Genomic DNA, 12,623 nt, shown 5'->3' on the forward strand with positions numbered 1-12,623 from the left:
TAGATTCATATGCTTCATAAAACTGGGTGAGTATAAAGAATAGGAGAAATTTAGGAATTTTTTAAAAATAGCTTTGATATTAAAAATATAGTGAAATAATAGCAGAAGAATGCCATATAGACAACTAAGGTACAGACTCATAAATCTGATAATGAATGTCTTCATAGAGTATGTTCTCTTCCTGTAATGGAATTTGGCTAGAAAAGCTTTAGTAATTGGAAATTAAACAACTCACTCTAAATAACCCTGCAAGAAAGAATAAATTACAAAGGAAATTAGGAAATAATTTGAACTGGGTGGTAATAAAAACATAACATATCAATATTTGTGGAATGCAGCTAATACAGTTCTTAGAAGGAAATTTATAGTTTTAAATGCTTATTTTATAAGATGAGAAAGATCGAAAGTGAATGAGGGAAGCGTCTGTCTACCACATGGGAGGTCCACGGTTCATACCCCGGGCTTCCTTGACCCGTGTGGAGCTGGCCCATGCGCAGTGCTGGTGCACGCAAGGAGTGCCGTGCCACACGGGTGTCCCCCACATAGGGGAGCCCCACGCACAAGGAGTGCGCCCCATAAGGAGAGCCGCCTAGCGCAAAAGAAAGTTCAGCTTGCCCAGGAATGGCGCCGCCCACACAGAGAGCTGACACAACAAAAGGAACACAGATTCCTGTGCTGCTGACAACAGCAGAAGCGAACAAAGAACACGCAGCAAATAGACACAGAGAACAGACAATGGGGGTAAGGGGGGGAGAGCAATAAAATAAGTAAATCTTTTTTAAAAAAAGTGAATGATACAAGGCTTCACTTGAAAAATTTAAAAAAGAAGCAATTTAAACCCAAGCTTAAGTAGAAAGAAAGAAATAGCAAAGATATGAACAATAGAGAAAAGTAAAGTCATATTTGATTCTTTGAAATAAAGGAGTGAGAAAACAGATATTACTCATATCAGAAATTGGAGGAAATATTACCACAGATTTTACACATTTACAAAGTAAAAAAATAATACTGAAGGAAGCAGATGTAACTCAGTGGTTGAGTGCCTGCTTCGAATGTACAATATCCCAGATTCAATCCCTGTTGTTTCCTTTAAAAAAGAAAAAAAAAAAAAAACGTTAATAACTGCAATTTTACGGACTTTAAGCTAATAAATTCAGTGATGTAGATGAAATGGACAAATTCTTTTGAAAACACAACATGGTAAACTGACAAGAGATGGAAAATATGAATACCACTACATCTGTTATATAAATTAAATGTGTCATTAATAACCTTCCCTCTCCCCTCCAAAAATTCTAGGTCTCTATCAAAAAATACCAATCTTACTCAAAACTAAACAATTTCTAGCTCTCTTTATAAGTATAACTTAGACCAAAACTGGACAAAGACATTACAAGAAAAGAAATTATAGACCAATAACCCTCATGATATAAAAATCTTTAATAAGTGTTAGCAAATCAAATCCAGCCTATGTATAGAAAGTATAATGCATTATGGCTAAATAAGGTTTATCTCAGGAATAGAAGTTTGGTTTAATGTTCTAGAACCAATCAGTTTAATTCTGTGTATTAAATAAAGGGAAGAAAACTGTATCAACATCATCTTAAATGCAAGCAGATACAGGAAACTGTTTGACAAAATTCTATACCCATTCATGATTAAAAAATGATTAACAACTTAGAAATGAAAGTGCTTCCTCATCCTGATATAGGATATCTACAACACACCTTTAACGAACATCCTGTGTAATACAAAAATATTGAATGTCTTTCCCTCTGATGAAGAACAAGGGAAGGATATCTGCTCTCACCACTTCTAATCATTGTACTGAAGAGTCTAACTAGTGTAGTATGATAAAAGAAAAAAAGTCAAAGATTAGAGAGGGAAAAATTAAGTTGCCTTTATTTTCAGACAATGTTGATTGTTTATATAGAAAATCTTAAGGAATCTACAAAACTACTAGGACTACCAACTGAATGCAAGAGCACGGAATACAAGGTCAATATGCAAAAATCAACTATTTCTGTATACTAGCAGCAAAAAAGTGGTATGTATAATTTTTAAAACAGAACAGTTCCATTAAAATGATGTTTGAAAAAACACAAAGATGCTTGAGAATAAATTTAACAGAAGATACAGGTTTTAATTTCCTGACTGCTAAAACAAATACCATCCAATGGGTTGGCACAACAACAGGGATTTATTGGCTCATGGTTTCAAAGGCATGGTTCCTCCTCTGTCAGTATCTTCTGGCTAGCTGACAACCTTTGGTTCCTTGACTTTCATCACATGGCATTGTGCATGGCAGCATTTCCCTCTTTGTTTTCTGGGCTCAACTGACCTCTAGCTTCCAGCTATTCCCCCTCACTTTTTCCCTGTTGCCTTCTCTATAAGGCCTCCAGGAATAGGATTAAGACCTATCCTGATTCAGATGGGCACAACTTATCTGAAAATAAGGGCTTCAAAATGTCCTATTTTCATTGGGATCACACCCATCGGAATGGATTAAGAACATGTTTTTCTGGGGTATGTAACATCAAGCCACCACAATATGTGAGACTTTACATTGAAAACTGAAAACAAGGCTGAGAGAAGTTAAAGAAAGCCTAAATAAATGAGATATACCATGCTAACGAACTAGAAAACTGAACTATTGAGAAGATAACAGTTATCTCTAGATTTGTAGATTCAGTCAAAATCTAAACAGACTTTTTGATAAACATTGACAGATTTTTCTGAAATCTCTATGAGAAGTGGAAGAACAAGGGTGGATAAAAATGATCTTGAAAATAAATAACATAGTGGTAGGATTCACTCTACCTGATTTCAAACTTATAAAGCTACAGTAATCAAGATAGTTTGATATTGGAATAAGAATAAGCAATTCGATCAATGTAACAAAAAAATTTGACCTAAACTTACATGGGCAATTGATTTAACAAAGTTGTCAAGTTGATTCAATAGAAAAAGGAGAGTTTTTGTTTTTTTTCAAAGTGTATAATCAATGGCTATTAGTATAATAACACTGTTGTGCATCATCACCACAGAAGATTTTAGAACAATTTCATTACTCCAAAAAGAAAACCCGCACACCCTTAGCGGTCACTCAGCCTGCCTATGAGTGGTGCTGCACACACAGAGAGCTGACGCAGCAAGATGACGCAACAAAAAAGAGACAGTTTCCCAGTGCCACCAGATAATGCAAGTGGATGCAGAAGAACACACAGCGCAAATGGACACAGAGAGCAGACAATGGCAGGGAAGGGGAGAGAAATAAATAAAATCTTTAAAAAACAAAACAAAAAAAAGCAAATAAAAACAGTGGTGAGAGTGGGTGATCCTTGTCTTGTTCCTTATCTTAGAGGGAAAGCTTTCAATCTCCCCATTGAGTACAATGTTGGTTGTGGGTTTTTCATATATGCTCTCTATCATATTGACGAATTTTCCTTCTATTCCTATCTTTTGAAGTGTTTTTATCAAGAAAGGATGTTGGATTTTATTGAATGCCTTTTTTGCATTAATCAAAATGATCATGGTTTTTTTTCCTTCAATTTGTTAATATGGTGTATTACATTGTTTGATTTTTATATGGTAAACCAGCCTTACATACCAGGAATAAGCCCCGCTTGGTCCCAATTCAATCTCTTTACGTGGAATTGGCTTGTTAAATTCTTATATTTCTTGTAGCATCAGTTAAGGTTGTTTGTGCATTTCTAGAAATTTGCCCATTTAATCTAGGTTGTCTAGTTTGTTGGCATACAGTTTCTCATATCCTCTTATCCTTTTTTTTATCTGTGGGGTCAGTCAAAACTTCCTGCCTTTCATTTCTGATTTTATTTACTTGCATCTTTTTTCTTTTCTTTGTTAGTCTAGCTAAGGGTTTGTCAATTTTATTGATCTCCTCAAAGAACCACTTTTGGCTTTGTTGCTTTTTTCTATTGGTTTTTTGTTCTCACTGTCATTTATTTCTGCTCTAATCTTTATTATTTCTTGCTTCCTTTGGGAATGGTTTGCTGTTCTTTTTCTAGTTCCTCCATTTGTTCTGTTAGACCTTTGATTTTAGCTTTTTCTTCCTTTTTAATATAGGCATTTAGACTATAAATTTCCCTCTGAGCACTGCAACTTTTTAAAACACAGGTTGCCTTTCCTCCAGTTTCCAGTAATAGTTACATCATTAACTTCTAAGGTATCATAAAAAGTTTCTTTAGCATCCATCTCACAATTTCCTTCTAAGGCTGTATCAAAAATAATTTTAGGCTCCATATTGCTACCAACAGTCTCTGCAAAGCAACTTGGGCCTTTTCCATCATGCATCTCACAATTCCTCCAAAAAATACCCCTTACCCTTTTGTAAAACTGTTCCAGCATCTCGGTAATTGCAAAAGCACTTCCCCACTCCTCGGTACCAAATTCTGTATTGTCAGCCAAAGGAATGCTGATGGAAAATAGCAGAAAATAGTTGGTTTTTATCAAGGGTTATTTATTTGGGGTAGGAGTTTACAGATACCAGACCATAAAGCATAAGTTACTTCCTTCACCAAAGTCTATTTTCACGTGTTGGAGCAAGATGGCTGCTGACAGCTGTGAGGGTTCAGGCTTCCTGGGTTCCTCTGGGCTCAGCTCCTCTGTTTTCTCCACAAGGTCAGCTGTAGACTCTGAGGCTCTCTAGGCTTGCCTCTCTCCACAAGGTCAGCTGTAGACTACCAGGCAAATGGCTGTCTCTCTCCCTGGGGCTCCAGCTTAAGACTTTAGCACCAAACTCCTACACCAAAATGCTAACATTAAAAGCCTCCAACTCTGTCCTTTGCCATGCCATGCCCTAGTGGCATAAGAGATTTACATAATTACTTAAGTAAACCTATGAATCCAATATAATCTAATATGCCCAAAGGAGAAGATCAGTTTATAAACATAATCCAATATTTCTTTCTGGAATTCATCAATAATATCAAACTGCTACAGCTGCCTTTGCCGTATCCCATAAATTTTAATAAGTTATATTCTTGTTTTCATTTGTCTCAATATATTTACTAATTTCACTTATAATTTCTTCTTTGACCCACTGGTTAATTAGGAGTTTGTTGTTTAGCTTCCAAACATTTGTGATTTTACCTCTTTTCCATCTATACTGATATTTAGTTTTAGTCCATTATGTTCAGAGAAGGTGCTTTTAATAATTTCAGTCTTTATATTTATTGAGACCTGCCTTGTAAACTAACCTATGGCCTATCCTGGAGAAAGATCCATGAGCACCCGAAAAATATATATAACCCACTGAGTTTCGGTGCAGTATTCTGTATATGTCTGTTGCGTCCAGCCCATTTATCATACTTTTCAAATTTTCTCTTTCCTTGGATCTTTTGTCTAGTTCTATCTAATGATGTGAGTGGTGTGTTGAAGGCTCTGTTATTGTAGAGATGTCTATCTTTCCGATCAGTTTTGCTCGTTTGCCTTATGTAATTTGGGCCACCTTGATTAGGTGCATAGATATTTATGAGTTATTTCTTCCTGGTAGATTGTCCCTTTTATTAATATATAATGGCCTTCTGTATCTCTTATAACTTATTTTATATTTTAAGTCTATTTGAGTGCAGTATCTTTTTCCAGCCGTTCCCTTTCAACCGGTTTGTATCCCTGGGTCTAAGGTAAGTCTCTTGTAGGCAGCATATGGATGGATCATGGTTTTTTATCCATTCTGTCAGCCTATTTCTTTATTTTTTTATTTTTAGAAGGTACTGAGAATTGAATCCAGGGCCTCGTACATGGGAAGCAGGCATTCAACCATTGAGCTTCATCAGCTCCCCATAGAGTTGGTTTTTTTCATTTGTTTTTGTTTTTGTTTTTGTTTTTAGGAGGTACCAGGGATTGAACCCAGGACCTTGTACATGGAAGGAATGTGCTCAATCCCTTGTGCTACATCCACTCCCCCAGCCTATATCTCTTGATTGGCGAGTTTAATCCATTTTCTTTCAATGGTAACACTCTAAATGCCTTATTTACTTCCACCATTTTGTTCTTTGTTTTTCATATGTTATATCTTATTTTCATCTGTTTTTGTTTTTTTTTTTTCTCTTTTGGTTATCCTTTCTGCTGTTCATTCTTCTGTACTCTCACCCAATCCTTTCTGTCCTGTTTTCTCTCAGGCTCTAAATTTCCCTTTAAAATTTCCTGCAAAGTTGGATTCTTTTTTATGAACTCCCTTAGTTTCTGGTCATTTGTGAATATTTTAAATTTACCTTGCTATTTGAAGGACAATTTTACTGGAGAAAGTTCTTGGCTGGCAGTTTTTCTCTTTCAGTATTGTAATTGTATTATACCACTGACTTCTTGCCTCCATGGTTTCTGGTGAGAAATCTGCACTATGTCTTACTGAGCGCCCCTTGTAGATGATGATTTGCTTCTCCCTTGCTGCTCTCAGAATTTTCTTTATCTTTGACATTTAACATTTGAATAGTATGTGTCTTGGAGTAGGTTTATTGGATTTATTCTAATTGGGGTACACTGGGCTTCTTGGACATGTAAGTTCATTTCTTTCAGGAGAGTTGGGAAATTTTCAGCCATTATTCCCTGAAAAACTCTGCCCTTTTCTTCCCATTCTGGAACACCCATGACATATAGGTTGTCATTTAACTCCTTGAGCCCCTGCTCAATTTTTTTCATTCTTTTCCCTCTGTTCTTTTCTTTCTTCAGTTTCAACTCTTCTGCCTTCTGTATCACTTTTTATTTCTTCTATCATTTCGAGTCTGCTGTTATGTGCCTTTAGTGTGTTTCTAATCTCACCTATCGTGTCTTTCATTCCTATGAACTCTGTTACTTTTCTATTCATGTTTTCATATTCTCACTTGCGCTAGTTCAGTGTCTCCTTGATGTCCTTTATCTCTTTACCCATATTATCTTTTAAATCATTAATTTGGTTTTGAAAATGTGGTGTATCTCGGTGATGAGTTGTCTCAAATCCTGTGTCACATCTGGGGCTTTGATATTCCTTTGCTTGGGCCACTTTTTCTATTTTCTTAGATTGGCTTGTAATTTTTTTCTGATGTCTAGGCATCTGGTTATGATGGTGAGCTTACTCTGATGTTCTTTCTGTCTCTTTTGTAGGGATTTAGTGGCCGGAGGCTGTGTTACTAGTGTTTTTTGAGTCTTGGTTTAACCTGGTCTGGATCTTTCAGATTGACTGTGTTAGTTGCTCAAACCTGGGCCCTTGATCCAATAAGTCTTTGGGGAGGGAAGCTATAAAGGCTGAAAAAAAGCCTTTTTTATGTACTTTTCATTTCCTTACGTGCACTTCCTTGTTTTTCCAGAAGATAGCGCTCTTTGGCAGCCCTCTCCATTCAAAGCCTGGTCAATGTGTGCTTGCTGGACCATGGACCAGATCAACATGGTAGAGGATTCTGCCTGGAGTCTAAGGGCCTTGCAATTCAAACTTTCTCAGAGGCAGTTCTCCAATCTTTGCTGGCAGTCCCCTCTCTTTTCCTGGGTAGGGAACAGTTCCGCTCCCCTTTGCATCTTCAACAACCAATCCCAGTCAGTGGAAAGGGAGACTGAAAGGGTTATATCACTTTAGTTCCTTGCCAGCTCCTAAGGCAAACAATGGCGCAGCTGCACCCAGCCTAGAAGGGGTTGTGGGACACAACAGACCAGATTTGTGGGTCAAAAGCTGAGTCAGCCTTAGTCTAAGCCCCTCTGTCTCCCTTTTGCTGGGGGATTAGATCCCTGGGGTCCCCTTTGTCCATAGGTCCCAGCTGCCAAGGCCTGAGAATTAAAAGTTTCTATATAGTATGGGAGGGTACCAGCACTTGCAGCTGCCGCTTTTAACTCCCAGTTTTGCTGTCATAATTCTTTTCCTTTGCCCCTTTCTCTTATGGGCGGTGTCCAGCCTTCCCCTGGTATCCTAAACCCTAGAAGGTTTTGTTTTTTTTTTTTCAGGCCATTTCTGCCTGTCCTGTAGCTATTTTTCTGGGGGAGCAGAGTCCTCTGTCTTTCTAGTCTGCCATCTTCCCGGATATCTCGGTGGGAAGGAGGTTTTAACAGAGTTTGCTACAGAGCCTGGAATGCTAGAAGCATGGAGTCAGAGAGTCAGAAAAGTCTTTTAATAAATGATACTACATCATCTGGACAAAGATTTTTTTTTAGAAGGTACCAGGAATTGAACCTGGGACCTTGTACATGTGAAGCTGGCACTCAACCACTAAGCTACACCTGCTCCCTGGATAAAGATTTTAAAAAGAAGAATTTTCATCCCCTCCTCCCCCCAACATTGATTCAAAATGGTAGACCTAAGCATAAATGGTAAAACTATAAAGCTTCTAGAACAAAATAGAATATATTCACACTCTTGGTATAGGCAAATATTTTAGAGAAGACACAAAAAGCACCAAGCATGAAAGATAATAAAGAGGTTGGGCTTCAAAATTAAAATCTTATACTCATCAAGAAAAAAAAAAGACTCATTTAGAAAAACGAAAAGGCAGTCCATATTTCTGGGAGGTGATGGAACAGCTATTCATTTTTACTAGGCAGTTGTGATACAGGTGAAACATCTGTAAGAACTCATTGAATCATGCACCTAAATAATCTGAGCATTTGACTGTAAATTTTATTTCACTATTAGAAAAGAAAACTCATGGCATGAGAATATAGTGAAACAATGGTGTGTTTAGAATTACAGGAGATTTGACAACTAGACAAAGTACAGAAAGAACAAGTGAGAAACTTTAATAAAAAGGTTTATAATTCTATAGGGCAATGATAAGCCTTAGAACTCAAAGCTCAGTAAGGTAACTTGTGCTATATCTATGTATTAAATTTCTCTCCTTTCAAATGTTCTGCCAAAGGCTATAGATTTGAGATGAAAGAGGAGGGGAGGAGAATGGAGAAAAGAGGTATTAAAAAATTGCAGATTTTTTTTGTCAGCTTCCGTAGTTAACCCTAGAATATATTGACTCAACTATAAGAATTTAGTTTATTGCAGAAAGCATATTTTTTATTAATCTGTGTTAACATGCTTTGAGTAGGCATTACACTCTCATAGGGCTTTAAACTAGACATGCAGATCTCAAGTTTCAAGGACTTTCAGTCATTGTGTATAGTAGTCTTGAAATTGTGAAATTGTGAATGGTTTTTAACCATATTAACATGCTAATATAATTAATATCCCCTTTTCTTCCCCCTTCTACCCTGAGTTGGCTCCCTCGTCTGTTTGCTCATTTGGGTTTTTTGTTGTTGTTTTTTTGCTTTTCTGATTGTTGTTTATGCTTATTGTCTGCTCGTTGTCTCTTTTTCTTTGGAAGGCATCAGAACTGAACCCAGAACCTCCCATGTGGGAAGTGGGTGCTCAGTTGCTTGAGCCACATCTGCTTCACCTTTTTCTTTCTTTTATAAATTCATGTCCCCAACATTACAGCCTCCTAGTTTAGAAATATTAGGGATTCAGTATTTGCATTTTAAGAAAACTCTGGAAACAATTGTCATACTGATCAGTTAATGGGTATCACCTCACAAAAAAATTCACTTATTTGGCTTAAAGGATTAGTAATGAGCATCAAAAAAAGTACCTTTTTTTAATACTTAAAGTATTTCAGTGTTAACAATTCAGGGTGATCTACCACCCACTTCTGTCTCTCCTTAGGTTTTAGAAGAATATGAAATTAACTTTACCCTAAAGTAGCTTTTCAAACCTATCCCCAAGAAAGGAAAACAAAAATCAGTACTAGGCAATCTTGCCAGCACATGGTTCTCAGATAGTAAACACATGGTTCTCAGAGAGTAAATGGCTAGAGAAAGGCTTCTAGAAAGCTGCCATTTGCCTTCTTTACACTCATTAGAGCTGCAGTGTCAGAGCCAGTCCCTAGTTCTCACAGCCCTTTTCTCCCTCAGAAGTCAAGCTGCCAAATACGTAGTGTCGACTTCAGTCCCTTCTGCTGGGTTGGACTGAGTTTGGATATTTTGGAGTAACTTTATCCTTTTCAGATTTTTAACTGACTGTACATTTTTTTAGAGGAATTGCCTAAAGGGATATGAAATAGAGTTTTGTTAGTTAAACCATACTTTTAATATATTTTTTTCTACCTCATTTTAATGTAAGTACTAGCTCATACTGAACCAGTGCTTGCTGATAGACATTGAGATGAAAATGTTTTCATAATTTTTACCCATAGATACTATGAGCTCTGCATTCAGAAAGATCCAGCAGGAGTCATGCTAATCTAAAATAAGGTTCTAGCTCAAGATGACTCTGTTTAATACTCTTAACATTAGCCTGCCTAACTATTAAATTTAATGGCTTTGGGGAATAAATTTCACTTATTTCACAATTTAAATGTGACTGTAAATATAATATGTTAAAGAATATCCCTATTAGTGGTAAGAAAGCAGCGGAAAGGAATCTAAATATCAGAAATATTTTAAAAGCATTAATCACCATTGTTTTTAGACTACTTACTAAAGGCTAGAGAAAGCATTATGATTTTGGTAGAAGTTTTCATTTTTAATTAATGTAAGCATTAGTCCCAGTCAACACCCTGATTGTTCTGAAGATGAGGTATGAGTTAAATACTTCTTTGACTGTATCAAGTATATGTAATAGGTTATTAATATTATTAAAATTTGTTCTCATTAAAATCAAATTGTGAAAGTGTAAGACTAATAAAACGTGTTTTATAAACAGCCTCATTTTTATAATTACATTGATAAATGAGTGATTAAAATAAATACATATTTATTTTTAAGTTATTAGATTTCTTTTAATCTTCAAACTTACCATCCTTTACATCTGTCATATTTTAAAATCGCAATCACCTACCAGAATTTAAGTTTTGATTACTCTCTACAGTATTTTAAAAGTCTACTGTTTAAAATATTTATTTTACTTTAAATGTCCTTCTAGTTAGGTGGAGTTTTTCCTTTTATCAGTATGCTTAGAATTGAAATGATTGCAGGTTTTCTCTATGCTGGAAACTACTATGTATCCAAAAATCTGGGTGATTCTGTACTCAGATATGATTAATTTAAACATTGCTTTTGTTTTTTTTAAATTAATAAAAGTTCGTAAAAGTTATTTTGGCTTATTTCAGATAACATTTTAAATGTCTCAAGGCAATGTTTTTTCCAGATAATTCTATAATGAACTAAATCAGTATAACATATCCATATTTAATGGATGGGTTAGAGGACAGTAGATTTCTTTGTTAAATTTGCTTAAGGAAATTAGAAATCCAGAGGATTTAGAACACATTTAGATGCAGCTTTGTGAATAATTGTACAGAATTCCAATTAATTAAATTCCATAATTAACTGTAGGTAAATAACAGAATACATGTGTTCCCAGTTTTGATGGAAAGTATTCTAGGACAGACTTTCCCTAGCCTCCTTTAATTGATAAGCCCTTTTGAAATTACAAAAAAAATTGAACATGTAATCTAGGACTGAACAAAACTTGTGTCCTTGAAAACTCCATGTGCATCTCCTCCTTATTTTGGTATGCCCTTCAAGTGAGCATATTGATCCTTCTCCCTTTTGAGACTCACTGTATTATGAGTTTATATCAAGAAACATCGTATCTCATAAGAAATAACTGTAGATTCACAAACAGTGATTTGTACCCAGTGGACTTTAAGGGAAATAAAGGTACAGGCACATCACAAATAAGGATTAGGAGCTGAGCTACCCTGGAAAAGAGAGTGGCAGCTACTGTCTGGTAGAGCTTAGGGATTTAGGGAAGACAGCAATGGAAAATGCCAGTTCACCTATAGAGACCAGAGTTTGTGCTGTAGAATAAAAGTCCAAGTGGTTTTGCTACAAAGGGAAAAATAGAAGTAAGGAAAAAGGAGCCAAGACAATCAGGACTTCAAGATGAAATTGAAATTCATCATTCTGCTGCAGGGGGCTCTAGGAGGAACCACAGTTGATTAATGTAGGTGAGGCCCTCGAATTACTGTGATAGTAGAATATTAGGGAAATTGACAGCAAAATGTATACGAGCTTTTGTATGGGTTGCTGTATGAATGATCATTCCTTCCTGCAGTCCCCACCATGTATAGACAGACACACAGACAGCGTGCACACACAGGCCATACTTTATTATTTCGTTCCATTTCTTGATAATATGGTACCATAGACTCTGAGGAAGTTACAGCTTAAAAAGTGAGATGTGAACTCAATTTGTTTTTGTTTTTGTTTTTAATTCAGTCTAGGTTATAGCTCAGCATATGTAGTTGTTTAACTTATGGTAAATATTATTATGAAACCTAACTTAGGAGGTTTTTTTCCCCTAAGTTATACATGTAATCTTAGAAATTCTATTGCAATACCAGTAATGTTCTGAGGTAAAGGATTCATCAAGTCAATACTTACATATTTACTATTGACCAGATTGTAACTAGTCTAGATACAGAGGTTTTATATTACCCAAAGTCTTGTAGTTTACTCTCTGTTTCTATTTTTTTCTTTTTCTATAAAATGAAAAAGTTGTCATATTTCTCCGAGGGCAATTGGAACAATCTATTGACCCAGTCGGAACAAACTAATGGTTTGAATATTTTTTGAAGTTTGTAAGAAACTATAATTTCTGTAATAGAATTATGTTGACCACAGAAATAAATGGCCTGCCAGTGTAGCATATC

At 35.9% G+C, this 12,623-nt stretch overlaps 1 protein-coding gene across 1 annotated transcript in view; it reads left to right on the top strand.

The window, feature by feature from the left end:
• Positions 1 to 12,623, top strand: part of TAPT1 (transmembrane anterior posterior transformation 1) — a 73,206-nt gene that overhangs the window by 44,902 nt on the left and 15,681 nt on the right. The gene's annotated exons all lie outside the window — the stretch shown is intronic.

This window comes from Dasypus novemcinctus, chromosome 1 (assembly GCF_030445035.2).
Source record: "Dasypus novemcinctus isolate mDasNov1 chromosome 1, mDasNov1.1.hap2, whole genome shotgun sequence".
Lineage (NCBI taxonomy): Eukaryota > Metazoa > Chordata > Mammalia > Cingulata > Dasypodidae > Dasypus > Dasypus novemcinctus.